Here is a 13652-nt window from a genome sequence, read left to right as displayed (position 1 = left end):
TCACAGCTTTAGGATGGCTGCCTGCCTGCTGCAATGAGGGGAGCTTGCTCATTCACACCTGGTGGGAGAAGGACAGGTGGAGGGAAAGTCCTTCTCACCTCTCTGATTGGCCAGCCTAGGGCATGTGCCGGCTCCTGGACCTATTAGAGTCACCAGAGGGAGTCTGTGTGCTGATTGGCTGAAATAATCCCAGGCGAGGAGGATGACATACTGTGATTGGCTAATTGGGATCCGTCCAGAATGAGAGATATGCTCAGCCTCCCAAGTCCATTGGCAGCGCAGAGAAGGGGCCAATCCTTTTAGTTTTGGGCGCCAAACCCAAAACTGGTTCCTATAGGGAAGGAGGGAGTGGAGAAGGCAAACGGAATGGCTGGCGAAGCTGTCAACCAGGCAGAGGTGGACGGTGCAGCGGGTGGGGAGCCAGGCTTTGTCCCGGGTCCTCCAGTGCCTCACTGTGGGCAACGGGCAGCTCCCAGCCCAGGCTCCCTTCCTGCTCCTGCACACTGGGAGGACTGCAGGACTAGCTGCACAAGACAACTGGCATTTCTCGGGTGCACGCTTGGTGCTGCCTCAGCACGATGTGAAGGCTGCATGTGCACCATCCCTTCCTGGAGCCTCCCGACTTCCCTTGGGGAGGGGATCATGATCACTTCAGCTTAGAGATAAGGAAACAGGCGTAGAGAGGTTAAGCTGGTTGGCAACCAAGTCAAACAGCTGGTCAGCAACCGAGCCGGCGCTGACGCCTGTGTCCCTGGGACAGGCCGTGTCGCTGGCAGCCCTAAACCAGGACACCCACCTGGCTGGGACAGGAAGGGCAGCGCCAGGTTCTGGGGTCTCCTCCATCCCCTCCCTCAGGACCTGCCTAGAGCTGCTGACTGAGAAATCCTCGGGAGGATGCGACGATGACTGATTCCTTCAAGCTCCCACTGGGCACACACAGGCAATTCCTCCGTGAAAAGAGATGAATTCACAAAGGAGAAAGTGTATAAAATATTAAGAAGACATTAAGCTGAGGACACGTGAACCCCTGGGCAGCGAATGCAGCAGGCGGGGGGGCTGTGCCTCTGGACACTGCAGCGGGGCTGGAGCCCTCTCCCTGCCGCTATGGAAACAGCAGTATCAGAAACAACAGTCCTGGTTAGCGGCGTGCTCATGCCATGTGCCTGTCAGTTCTGCAAGCATCTGTTGGATGTGAAGGTTGATGGGATGACCACACTGCCCACAACAGGTCAGTACATTCCCAGGACAGTCCTGAAAGGTGGGTTCTCTTTTTTCCATTATCCAAATAAGGTCAAGGACTCAGAGAAGTCACATAACCTAGCTAGGAGGAGGGTTCAAGCTGGGTCTCCCTGTTCCCAAGCCACACTCTGAATCCCCCCTCCTGACGCTGAATAACTGGGGTCTCCTCCTGGCCCCCTCCCCACCTCACTCTGCTCGGGACACGTGGCTGTGTAGAGCTTCTATGCCCCAGAAACCAGGTGGCTCCTTTCCTCCTAGTCCCTCTCCTAATTGTGTTGCAGGCAAAAGGGTGCAGACAGCTGAGGCTCCTCACTTCCCGCTCCAAAGCTCAGAACCTCCCTTCCCTCCTGGATCCAACAGAAGCAGCGGCCGCTGCTGTCTGTGCCTCTCAAACTTGTCACCCACGGATGCTGGGAAAAATGCACATAAAAGTAAGATTATGATTTTTTTTGTAAATAAGTGATGCAGAAACTCAGATCTGATATGGGCCGTCAGCCCAATCCAGCAGAGAGAGAGATGGCTGCTGAAGTATTTGCGTGTGTTCTCAGGGAACGTTTATTGTGGAAAGCTGGCCTCCAATAAAACTTTCATATAAATTATTCATTATGGAATTCAGATGAAATGCCAAAAACTCTCCCACTAAGGGACTGCCTTTTTTATTTTTATTTTTATTTTTTTTATTACTTCTGAAGAGAGAGTCTTAGCATCTAACGCCATCAGATGCTACTTAGTGGGGAGAAATGGATTGGTCTGCTGAGAGAGTACTGACCTTATGTGTGGGTCTCTGAGGACACTTGGCTTTTCTTAAAGGAGCCAGTGGACCACATGCCAACGTCCTGCCCAGGAGCTCTGATTTTCTGAGGGGCACTGGGAGGTGAGAGTCCCTGCCTCTCTTGCTGCCTGTACTTGAGAGGAAAGTGGGTGGCGCCTACAGCACAGCCCTCTGAAGCTCACAGGGCACCCTTTGGGCCCAATCCAGTGGGTCTGCTCTGGGAGAGAGTTGGGGCAGGTGCTATCTCTCTCTCTCTCTTTTTTTTTTTTCTTTTTTTGAGACAGGATGTCACTATCACCCAGCCTGGAGTGCAGTGGCACTTTCAGCTCACTGCAGCCTCCACCTCTGGGGCTCAAGTGAGCCTCTCACCTCAGCCTCCTGAGCAGCTAGGACTACAGGCATGAGCCACCACGCCTGGCTAATTTATGTATTTTTTTTGTAGAGATAGGGTTTCACCATGTTGCCCAGGTTGGTCTCAAACTCCTGGGTTCAAGTGATCTGCCTGCCTCAGCCTCCTAAAGTGCTGGGATTACAGGCGTGAGCCAACACGCCTGGCCTGTCTCTCTCTGTCTCTCTCTTTTTGAGATAGAGTCTCACTCTGTCACCCAGGCTGGAGTGCAGTGGCTGGATTTCAGCTCACCGCAACCTCCTGGGTTCAAACAATTCTCCTGCCTCAGCCTCCCAGGTAGTAGCTGGGACTATAGAGTCATATGCCGCCATGCCCTGCTATTTTTTTTTTTTTTGTATTTTTAATAGAGACAAGGTTTCACGATGTTGGCCAGGCTAGTCTTGAACTCCTGACCTCAAATAATCCGCTGGCTGCAGCCTTCCAAAGTGCTGGGATTATGGGCGTGAGCCACTGTGCCTGGCATTTTTTTTTTTTTTTTTTTTTTTAATGAGAAGATGAAGGCTCAGAGATTGTTATGGGCTGAATTGTGTACCCCCTTACCAAATCCACATGCTGAAGTCCTTACCCCCAGAACCTGTGAATGTGACCTTATTTGGGGATAGGGTCTTGACAGAATTAAGTTAACATGAAGTCATTCAGATGGGCTCTAATCTCATAGGACTGGTGTCCTTCTAAGAAGGGGAGGTTTGGACACAGACGTGCACAAGCACACACAGAGGCCAGGTGACAGTGAAAAAAGCCGTCTGGGAGTCAAGGAGAGAGGCCTCAGAAAGAACTAGCCCTGTCCGCACCTTGATCTTGGACGTCTGGCCTCCAGGACGGGGAGAGAATAGGGTTCTGTTGTTGAAGCTGCCCAGTTTGTGGCTTCAGGAAACTAATAGAGATGAAGGGACTTTTCAAGATTTGCCTTAGTGGAGCGGGACTCACCGCCTTGGCCGTGCGATCCTGCCTGCTGGTGTTTTTCGGTTGGAGGAAGTGGGAGCTCACTTTGCCAAGTCACCCTGAGGCCCCACGTGACGCCAGGAAGCAATGAGAGAGAAGCTTAAACAGGAACTCTGCTAACGTCTTTATTTCTTCCCTTTGAAGAACCCTGGAAAGCTCTCTGTAAATATTTGCGAAGTTAATTTCACAACCCACGAATGAATACATGAATGAATGAGTGAGTGAGTGTCAAACACAGCGCTGTCCCGACACCTGCCCTGTGTGTTCAATGACCAGATGTGACTTCCTCTGGGGCCCTGAGGCAGCCATAGCCTCAAGTCACTCCTGTGCTCTGAGGGCAGGGGTGCCAAGGGGTGAGGTCCAGTGGGCTGCTCCGCCCTCAGCGCCGGGGGCCTCTCGGGCTCAGCCTTCGGGAAGAGTTGAGGTCTGCCCTCCGAGGCAGTCACTGGTGGGAGAGAAGGGTGAGGGACACGCCGCCCAGAGCTGTAGCCACCGGGCAGCCTGGGCTTCGCTTTTCCCTTCCAAGGCCTTCCCTGCATGGCGAATTGGCTGGCTCTGTTCACATTCAAGCATGGCCCAGAACAGCTTCACATGCACCTCAGATGATCTTTTAGGGGTTTTTAAATTTTTGTTTTTTAGCAGTAGTTATCATTTTCTTTTCCGATAGGGAGAAACAGGTGGTGTCTTAAAAAAACAAAACAAAACAAAACAAAACCTCTGACATTTATTGGATTTCTGCTGAAAATATTGAACAGTTCACAAAGGGGCCTTTGATCCTGAGAACCTTCCAGATCTTTGGTGCTTTTGTGCTCACTGATTCCAGTCCAGGACACCAATGCTCCCACAGCCTTGAAGCCCAGCAGGAATGGACCGGTCCAGGCTCAGCAGCCCCATGCCCCTCCCTCTCCTTTCTTCATTTTCTACCAGCTCAACGTCCCTTGCCCCGCCCCACTGCATCCATACACGTGTGTTTTGGTTTTGATTGTTTGCTGACACTTTTTGTTAGCAGCTCATTGAAGATTTCCAGTCTGCAGTAAGGACTCAGCCATAGAACCTTCTGGAGTCCCTGCAGCCTGGCTGAACCACAAGCTGTCCCGTGTGCTGCCCATCCTACGTTCTGTCTGCAGGGAACGTTCTTTCCCTCCACACCCACATGTCCCCGAGACCAGCCCGGTCCAGGCTTTGGGGTCTGCCTGGCTGTGTCCTTGTCCTCCGCTGCCCTGCCACTCCTGTCCCCAGCCTGGAACCAGAGCACTGTGTCTTGGCCTTTGTCAGGCTCCGTCTATCCCCGCACCTCAGGGCCTGGTCCCTGAACCAGTGCCTGGCTCAGAGGGTCCACTCTGGCCTCAGTGAGTGACAGGTCTCAGATCACCCCGTAAATGAAGGTACTTCTGGAAGAAATAATGACAACATGGGTGTTTAAAAACATTTGTTCATTCAGCGTCTACTCTATCTTTTCAATGATGCCTTTTTTTCCCTCTGAAAAGAGCAGCATTTGGGGAGAGAGGGAGGCCTCGCTGGCGTCATTGGCGGAACCCAGGATGGGAGCCTGCCACGCCAGATGCCAGACACGCCAGGGTTCCCGCACACCTGTTCCCGATTGCATGAAGCGGAGGGGCCTCCTCCTGCCTCTTTGTTTGTGTTTTCCCTCTCCCTCTGTCCTTCCCACATGCCCCCACCCTGAGTCGGGATCTGTGCTGCAGTACAGACTGCAGTGAGTTTTGACCTCCTCCTCGCCATCCTCCTTGTCTTTTATTTAAAAGGCAGCAGAAATGGGACTGTGGTCTCTCTCCCCGCCCCTCCCGCCAACAGCTGCACAGTGTGGAGTTCACTGTTCTGTGGCCCTTGGCCTTTGTGTCTGGGCGCCCGTAGTCCTGAGCCCTGCGCAGTGGGGAGAGGTGAGGGCAGAGACAAGAGCAAGGTGATGGGACAGCTGCCTTGTCCTCAGTGTCCCTCCAGGAGCCCCTCAAGGTTGGAATGGCAGGCACCAGGTCCTTCCCGGAGCCTCTCGTCTCTGCTAGGCAGTGATGTGTTGTAACACGTTCCTGGAGCACTTCCTCGCCATCTGTCTCCCTAGCTGGATTATCACTCCACTCCGAGAGAGGGGTTCCAATTTGCAATTGTAAATTGTCTTTTTTCCCCCTTTTCGCTCCACATGCAGGGACTCTGACAGCTTGAAGGGGCTGTCGTGGTTTGCAGTAAGCATGGCTTGTTTTCCACACGGCACAAAACACATTCCCTCTGGAGTCCCTGGGGGGACGGGGACAGTCCCCAGGGGTGCTGGGTGGGTGGTGGAGGCCACTGCGAGGGAGGGAGGCAGAGGCTAGACACACGGTCTTTCTCCAAGTTGACCTCGGGCTGATTCCAGGACCCGACCCTGGATTCCTCCAGAGGATCCAGAGCCCATCCTGATGAGCTCATGTGTGCAATGAGGTAAGAGTGGATAGCACCGGTGGCACCTGACCTCTCGCCTCTGTTCCTCTCCTGTGAGAGCCTTTGCACCACAGGGCAGGGGCCAGAGGGCTTCACAGCCGGGCCCTGTCACCTCCCCCGCGTGGCACCCTTCACTCTCCTCACCCTGCTGGGCCCTGCATAAGGCCTGCTGCCCGCAGCCTGCTGCCCTTCTCTGTCCCGGGGGACACCGACCTCCTCATCATTGTGCCTCGAACACACCAGGGCGCCTTTCACAGGCATCTGCCCCGCAGACAGCTTCCCTGCTGAATTCTACCAAACGTCTGAAGAGGAGTTCATATCAGATCTTCACAAACACCTCCAAAAGACGGGAGGAGAAAATGCTTCTCAGTGCCTTTTGAGTCCAGTGATCCCTAGGTGCCAAAGCTGGACAAAGATACCACAGGACAAGGAGCTGGCAGGCACAGCCTCTCCCAGGTCTCACCCTCCCCGGAGGCTCCCTCCCGCCACTGACCAGGGCCTGTGCTTGAATGCCTGCCTGGGAGGTTTCCTGATTGTTCTAGCACTGGCTGCTCAGTGCCCCATCCCTCCCCCAGCCTTGCTCCCCTCCCTGTGGGGTCCTGCTGGGCACATGTGCCTGGCCCACCTGTCTGACGCCACCCCCCATCTCTGTCCCTGGACCGATGATCCCATCTGGTTGACTCTTTCTCTCGTGTTTGCATCGGCTGTACCCAGAGCAGCACCTGGTTGCCAGAGGGCACCTCTGCTTGTGTGGCATGTAGCAGAGATAATGGCTCCTCAGATTGTTGGCCATGGACTTGTCCTCTCATAGGGTGGGGTGGGCCTTGCCTCTGTTCCTGGAGCTGTCCCTCCCATGGCCTTTGATGGCACCCTTGTGTGGGTCTTCACCTCCCGCACCCCTGCGTGGGTCCTCACCTCCCGCACCCCTGCGTGGGTCCTCACCTCCCGCACCCCTGCGTGGGTCCTCACCTCCCGCACCCCTGCGTGGGTCCTCACCTCCCGCACCCCTGCGTGGGTCCTCACCTCCCGCACCCCTGCGTGGGTCCTCACCTCCCGCACCCCTGCGTGGGTCCTCACCTCCCGCACCCCTGCGTGGGTCCTCACCTCCCGCACCCCTGCGTGGGTCCTCACCTCCCGCACCCCTGCATGGGCCCTCACCTCCTGCACCCCTGCAGAGTCGGCTGCATCAACAAGGCACATCGATCTGGCATGTTGCTGGCTACAAAGCCCCTTTGGTGCCTCTTCTGCACCTTGTTGCAGGGTCAATCTGCATTGAGGTCAGCAAAATGCCTTTGGCTCCTACTGAACAGAGAAGGAAACTGAGGCTGGCACATCTCCCGATGGAGATGGTGTTCACGACAGCCGGGAGCCAGGGGATGATGAGCTGGTTTGTCCCAAGAGAGGGTGAAGCTTGTGACATGTATGAAGCATGGGAGGGCAAGGTGGCACGCGGGCACCCAGGGCCAGTCCAGTTAATCCTCAGGGTTGAGTTCAGGACCAGCAGAGCCAGGGCCAGGCCTATAGGGCATCCAGTGAGGGGGTCCCTTTCAGGCGATACAGGGACCGCTGTCCAGGGGCCACTAGGAAATCTCAAACCCACAGTTGGGCCCAGGGCAGCAGCAAGGTCGAGGTCAAGAATAATGTCCAGTGGGAGGCTGAGCTTTGTCTAAGGCCTGCAGAGGATCCTTGGGGATGCTGTGGGGTTTTCATAGGCCCTGGAAGGAGTGTGGGATCTGGGAACCTGAAGCCCAAGATACAGCCATTCAGCACCATAGGTGTGGCCCAATTTCTAGGTAAAGACGACAGTTTGGCCTGGGAAACACACCGCCGTTTGCTCAATTTTGAGTTCCGGGGTGTTTTTTCACCAGCTCCGCTTCACAGAAGGGCCCCGTTCCCTTTGGGGTTTCCTAAAGGCATCAGGGCCGGTTTCTTAGACTTGAGATCCAAGGCAAGGGAGCCTTTGCTCACTTTAAAAAAATATTTCTTTTTTATTGGTGCATAATAGGTGTACATAGTTTTTGCGTACATATAAGAATTTAATACATTAATATAACTTGTAAAGATCCAATCAGCGTAATTAAGGCATCCATCACCTTCAATACTGGTCTTTTCTTGATGCTGGAGACATTCAGATTATTCTCTTCTGGCTGTTTTGAAATGTACAATAGATTATTGTGAACTATGGTCACCCTGCTGCCTTAACACTAGGACTTATTTCTTCTATCAAACCGTATATTTGTACCCATCAATCACCCTCTCTTCATCCCCCCACCTCCCTTCCCCTTCCCGGTCTCTGGTACCCACAGTCTACTCTCTACCTCCATGAGATCCACCTTTTAGCTACCCTGTGTGAGTGAGAACATGCCGTATTCACTCTGCTTTGCTCATTTCACTTGACATGGTAGCCTCCAGCTCCTCCATGTTGCTGACTTTCAGGATCTCATTCTATGGTAGCTCCACCCACTCCCCCCCTAAAAAAAACCCTCCGCCGTCCTGATGTGCCCTGAGAAGGCTGTTTCCCAAATAATGCTACGGTCCCCCTTCTCCCCTCGTTCCCTGCCCCAGGGCCTGGGTCCGCTCCCGCACACCAGCTCCCACCTGCTCCCAGCCTCCCCCTCCCATCTGCGCCGGCTGGGTTTTGGCTTTAATTTCAGCAAACACAGGCAATTCTTCCCACTGGGAATGAGAACTGGCAGAAATATCACAGCGAAGGCAGCCTCCTCGGCTCCTACCAGCCAAGGAAAAGCAAAAATCCATAGGCGCTGTGCAGGGTGTGATTTACCTCCTGAAAAGCGCACATTCCCTCCACCCGGCATCATCATCATCACCGTGTTGATCTCCACCCGGAGCGTCCACAGCGCTCCTGACAATGCGAGTCTTCCCCAAATGGTATCTCTTTCATAAAGAGAGACACAGGTCCTGCAATCCAGGGAGGAGGCAGAAAGGAGTGCTCCGCCCCACACCTGGGCCGTGGGACCGGTATGAGCACACGGATGGAGAAACCACTTCATACACTCAGTGAAAGCAGTGTTCCTAATGAGTTTGAGTCAGCGCCGGGAAATTAGACTCAGAATCAACTGCAGCAAATCACCATCCTCTCGGCCCCTCAGTCTTCTCCTCCGCAGAGTGGGTTGGAAGGTCAGTGCTTGCTGGAACTGTCATCTCTGTGCTCAACGGTGATTGCAGTGACTGGCGTGAACAGCCTTCAAACGGGTGCTTGGTGGAGGTGGGAAAGTGGAGGGTGGGCATGCCGTCACCTAGGCTCCTTATTAGGGATTTCTTTCCCTTTCTGATGTTAGAAGGATGCCAGAGATCTCCAGCTTTGGCGGTGGATGGACCTGCATGTGAGTCATGGCTCAGCCATTTGCCAGCTGTGCAAACTCAGACAAGCTGCTTAAGCCGCGTCATGCTTTCCGTAAAGGGAAGGTAGATGGGGGATCAGGCATCGTACGGGGTGCGTGGCCCTTAGGAGTGTCTGGTCCATAGTGAGGGCCCCGTGCATGGAAGACATAGCAACCAGGATGTGTGCTTTCTCTGAGCAGTGGCTTTGCTCCGTGGTGTCCACCTCATGTACCCTAATTTTGAGGACCTGGAGCTGGTTTTGAGGACCCTCCCCAGCAAGTACTTAGGAGTCTGCCACACACAGGTTGAGCACGGATTCATCTCTGGCTTCAACTCACAGCTCTCCCGCTGCTTTCCTTAGGCTGGTGGTTGACATGGTCTCCATGAGCTGTGTGCATCCCCCAGTGACAGGACAAGATTTGTGCCCCCCGAGGAAGGTCCCCAGCTTTCCCCCACCTGCCCTCTGAAAATCTTCCTTGATTTTCTCTCTTCCGTCCCTCGGGGGTCCTGTCTTTGTGATATCAGCGTGAAGTGGAATCCACAGAATGGCTAAAGTGGAGGGAAGGCTGAAAATGCATTGGATGATGATAGCAGCGTCATTTACAATCACCACGACTTGGAAGCAGCCGAGATGTCCTTTGGCAGGTGATTGGAGAAATGAACTGTGGCACGTCCATGCAGACCATGGAATACTATTCAGTGCTAAAAATGAGTGAGTTTTCCATCCATGAAAAGACATAGAGGAACCTGAAATGCAGATCACAAAGTGAAAGGCCAATCTGGAAAGGCTACACACCCTATGACTCCAACCCTGTGACATTCCCAAAGAGGAAAAATTATGGGGACAGTAAAAAGAGGAGCTGTCATCATTAGGGAAGCAGGAGCTGAGGAGAGTCAGAGTGACACCATTGAAAAATCTTCTCTGTCTTGAGACTAACAAGGCACCTTCCTTGCCAGTCACAACCCATGGTCCTAAGATGGTCACAGCTAAGGAGGCAGCTTGGCACTGCCTGCAAGGACAAACTCCTAAAACAACAGAAAGCCCAGATGTCCCAATACTCATAGCAATATGTGCATTTAAGATAATTATAGATATGCTTTGATGTACTCATGTACTAGACTGTTAAGGATAGTTTTCTTTAAATCAACAGAATAATCAATTTTGTCATGCTGTCTGCTCCCCCTCACAGAGTCGCAGCTTGGTTTAGTCGTTATGTAGACAAGACCCCTATATAAGAAAAACTTAAAACAAAGACGGTGTATTCTCTCGGAAGGTCCCCTGCTCTGTAATGGAGTAGGTTTCAATAAACATGCTTCCTTTGCTGCACCTTGTGACTCGCCTTGAATTCCTTCATGCGTGAGATCCAGAAACCCTCTCTTGGGGTCTGGATCAAGACCCCTTTTCCAGTAACACCATGGGTTGGGGAGAGGGAGGGACGAATAGGTGGAGCACAGGACTTTTTTGGGGCAGTGAAACTCCTCTGTATCATACTGTCACAGTGGGTCCATGTCATTAAACATTTGTCTAAACTCATAGACTGTGCAACACCAACAGTGAGCCCTAATGTGGACTATGGACTTGGGGTGATTGATATGGTTTGACCATGTCCCCACCCAAATCTCATCTTGAATTTCCATGTATTGGGGGAGGGACCCAGTGGAAGGTAATTGAATCATGCGGCGGGTCTTTCCTATGCTGTTCTCCTGATAGTGAATAAGTCTCATGAGATCTGATGGTTTCATAAACAGGAGTTTCCCTGCACATGCTCTCTTCTCTTGTCTGCCACCATGATTATGAAGCCTTCCCAGCCACGTGGAACTGTAAGTCCAATAAACCTCTTCTGTAAATTGCCCAGTCTCAGATATGTCTTTATCGGCAGCATGAAAATGGACTAATACAGTGATAATGACATGTCAATGTAGGTTCATCAGTTGTAATAAATGTACTATTTGGTGGGGGATATTACTAGTTGGGGAGGCTGTGTGCATGGGGGTGGGACAGAGAGTACATGGGAACTCTCTGTATCTTCTGTTGGATTTTGCAGTGAGCCTAAAACTGCTCTAAAACCATATAAAGTCCACTTACAAAAGTATCTGAGAGGCTAAATCTATCTCTATAAGAAATATGAGGAAAGAAGTAGCAGGGGGAGATGCAAAAGGTGAATGGGGTGGGGGTATCAGAGAGGATTTCTGGAATTTGCCCTGTGAGAGGCTCTGAGACAGATACAGGAGGAAGAGAATTCGGGAAGGGAGAAAAGAAGTATGGCTGTGGGCTATAAATTAGATCCATACTGAGGCAGGAGGATTGCTTCAGTCCAGGAGTTTGAGACTAGCCTGGGCAACATAGCAAGACCTTATCTCTACCAAAAAAAAAAATAATGAAAAACAGGGCGTGGTGGCACATGCTTGTAGTCCCAGCTACAAGAGGCTGAGCAGGCAGGATTGCTTGCGCCCAGGAGGTCAAGGCTGCAGTGAGCTGAGATCGTGCCACTGCACTCCAGCCCGGGCCACAGAGTGAGACTCTGTCTCAAAAAAAAAAAAAAAAACTTAGATCCACGATCATTTTCCTGAAGAGATTCGAGGACAGCTTAGTGCTACCTTTGATGCTGTATTCTACTTTTTTTTTTTTTTTTTTTTTTTGAGATGGTGTCTCGCTCCATCGCTCAGGCTGGAGTGCAGTGGCACGATTGCAAGCTCCGCCTCTCGGGTTCATGCCATTCTCCTGCCTCGGCCTCCTGAGTAGCTGGGACTACAGGTGCCTGCCACCACGCCTGGCTAATTTTTTGTATTTTTAATAGAGGCAGGGTTTCACCGTATTAGCCAGGATGGCCTCGATCTCCTGACCTCGTGATCCGCCTGCCTTGGCCTCTCAAAGTGCTGGGATTACAGGTGAGAGCCACTGCACCTGGCCTATTCTTCTTTGAATTTAATTTCTCATTGAGACTGGACCACATGGGATCCTAGCTTATATCTGGGTTACATTTGTAGATTAAGTTTAACCCATTTATGCCTAGTGTTCCATTATTGGAACGCTAAGCTTGTGGGAGTAATTTATATCCGACTGCTCAAGGTCATCCGCAAGGTCTGATTTTTCACAAAAAATATTTGCTTCTGGACAAGACAGCATTAGGATGAAAATGAAGAGATTATGTGAACTGGAGAACCCCTTCTAGCTTGAAAATACCTGTAGTGACCACAGTCTGATTTCTCCCTCCTCACATGAACCTTTTGGGGCATTTGATGACGGAGCAGTCACTCCCTTCCTTCCCCAGTGGGGAACAGCAACAGATTCCGGCAGGTGAGTCTGCTGCAGAAGAGACAAGTTCTTATTTCAGCTGCGTGGAGCTGTGTCTGGGGCAGGTCGTTGCCTTTGTCTCCTTAGGGTAAACAGCAGAACATGGATGGTGTTTGATGCCCGCATGAGTGAATGTACTTTTATTTTTACATAGCTATTTTTGACCATGAATTGCTGGATGTGCTGTAGAGCTCTCTGCAGTCATGACACACAGCTATTGATCCACCAAAGATCTATGCTGTCCATCCGAGCTGTAGGGATGTGATTGGGAATTGGCATTTCAGGCGGGGATCACATTTCCAGCCTCTATGATGTCTAGTAGGACCATGTGACTGAGTTATGGATGAGAAATGTGGGTGGAAGTGATGTGTGCCCCTTCCAGGCCTCACATCTAAGGTATTTCCTTCTCTCCCTTCCCCAACTAGTGACTAGATGGAGATGACCCAGGAAGGGGCCCTCTTGCCCAGGAAATGGGCTTGTCCTGAACCACAGCTTGAAGGAGAGCCACTGACTAATCAGGAACACCCAACTGGACTTTATTCCAGCAAAATGCAAAGCATTACTGTGCTGGGCCATGGTATATTCTTGGGTTTCTTTTATTAGAACACTTGGCATTACCTTCACTAATATACACTCATCATGTAGACATTTTCACTAGTTGTAGATGATATGCACTATTTTCCTTTCTGAAACAGAAATTTGCAGCAGCACTACCAAAGGACAATACATTTTTAAAAATCATAGAATGACTGGAGTTCATGTCTCTGCAAAGAACATCTAAGCCCTAAGCCATCCAGAGTGGATGAGGCATCTCTGCATGAGTTAAATTACACACTCCAGCTGCTGTAACCAAGAAGGAGTTTCACAGTGGTCAAAACGGCATAGAAGTTTAGTTCTCATGCATGTAACAGTCCAAACACAGCTCCACAGTGGCAAGGAGCCAGCGTCCTTTCTCTTGCTGCCCTGCTGTGCTCAACAGGTGGCTTCTGTCTTTAAGTCCAACGTGGCTGCTCTGGCTCCAGCCATCGTTTCTATACTCCAGCAGGTGGCAAGTAGGAAGAAGAAAGGGAGAGCTTATGCCTTTCACTTTAGGGACACACGGCCTAGTGCTGCTCACATCACCCTGCTCACCTTGTGTTGGGACCAGAATCTAGTCACATGGCAGCAAATAGCTATGAGGAATATTGGGAAAGGTTGTCTTTGGCTACTTGGCCTCATGA

General features: G+C 51.7%; 1 long non-coding RNA gene across 1 annotated transcript; it reads left to right on the top strand.

The window, feature by feature from the left end:
• Window positions 1–1141: 1141 nt before the first annotated feature.
• Window positions 1142–13187, top strand: LOC129019840 (uncharacterized). The gene is made up of 3 exons (XR_008495730.1): window positions 1142–1228; window positions 1521–1670; window positions 12858–13187. It is a non-coding gene; the product is annotated as an uncharacterized LOC129019840 (long non-coding RNA).
• The last annotated feature ends 465 nt before the right edge of the window (window positions 13188–13652 follow it).

Source organism: Pongo pygmaeus, chromosome 1, assembly GCF_028885625.2.
Source record: "Pongo pygmaeus isolate AG05252 chromosome 1, NHGRI_mPonPyg2-v2.0_pri, whole genome shotgun sequence".
NCBI classification, from domain to species: Eukaryota; Metazoa; Chordata; class Mammalia; order Primates; family Hominidae; genus Pongo; species Pongo pygmaeus.
The sequence above is the reverse complement of the archived record's forward strand: the minus strand, read 5'-3'. Positions and strand labels throughout refer to the sequence as shown.